Source organism: Sinocyclocheilus rhinocerous, unplaced genomic scaffold (genome assembly GCF_001515625.1).
Source record: "Sinocyclocheilus rhinocerous isolate Xijiao unplaced genomic scaffold, SAMN03320098_v1.1 scaffold2092, whole genome shotgun sequence".
Taxonomy (NCBI): Eukaryota; Metazoa; Chordata; class Actinopteri; order Cypriniformes; family Cyprinidae; genus Sinocyclocheilus; species Sinocyclocheilus rhinocerous.
In genome coordinates, this window is record NW_015634489.1 from 175781 (window position 1) to 177125 (window position 1345).

The following is a 1345-nucleotide window of genomic DNA, read 5'->3' on the forward strand; positions in this document are numbered from 1 at the left end:
ATATATATATAGTAATCTAAACATTTTTATTTAAAAATGAGCTAAATCTTTATTGTAGAATATAGTCACAACTAAAGGTACAGCAACCCTTTTGGTCATGACTATATATATATTGTCTCTCTTTGATTACATAGTTATGCCAGGAAATGGAGACCAATGACTATCTTTATGTGCAAGTGATTGGAATCAACACTTAGCTGATTTGTTCAAAACACTGATTCATTCAGGAACGAAACACCACTACTGTGCGTTGCTCTTAGACACAACAGTTCATTTGACAGTGACTTCTCTAGGAACTATTTCTGTTAGCGGAGCAAAAAAGAACAAAGTAATGTCTCGGTTACGTATGTAACCCTCATTCCCTGAAGGAGGGAACGGAGACGTCACGTTGGTGACCGACGAATTGGGATCTCGCTTAGAAAGACCAATCCACTTCGAGTGTAAATTAAACGCGCTAATGCACATTGGCATGCAATGATTGCATCCAGCTGCTGCTGATCACAGCGTGAGCATAAAAAGGCAGCCGGTGCAATGCATACCAGGTTTTCGCTGAGTAGCCGAGCCGGCAACCCGGCCGCTCAACAGTGGTACAGCAGTTGTGGCGACGGGACTGGACATCTCCGTTCCCTCCTTCAAGGAACGAGGGTTATATACGTAACCGAGACGTTGCCTTTCAGTCGGTCACTCACGACGTCACGTCGGTGACCAACGAATTGGGATCACTACCAAATCGCCATGGATGCTGCCGATTCCAGTGTCCTGTGCGAGCCTCCTGCACCCCTTTTTGGTGTAGGCCGGGACTCGCAACAAGAAGACCAGTCAAGGTCAAGGTCAAGGTCAAGTTTATTTATATAGCCCTTTAAAACAACATAAATGCTCAAGATCTGAAATATAAGTTGGGGCAATCCCTTTTATGAAGTGATCAAGTACATTTGAAGTTTGGAAGGAATGAATAATGCAATAAAGGTATTTCAAGACAATCATTCACAAGTAGCTGGCAGGACCTTTTGACACTTAGGTCTCTACATATGGAACCCAGCCCTCTACCGGTTCTCACACAGGAGGATACCGGCTCCACACGGAGGCTATAGAATCTAGCTAACGTGTTGGGGGTCGCCCAGCCCGCAGCCCTACAAATATCTGTCAGCGAGGCGCCACAAGCCAGCGCCTAGGAGGATGCAACACTTCTAGTAGAGTGAGCTTGCAAGCTGAGCGGGCAGGGCACACCCTGTGCCTGATAAGCCAGGGTGATGGCATCCACAATCCAGTTGGCCATCCTCTGCTTAGAGACGGCCTTCCCCTTCTGCCGGCCTCCGTAACAGACAAAGAGCTGGTCTGAGGTCCT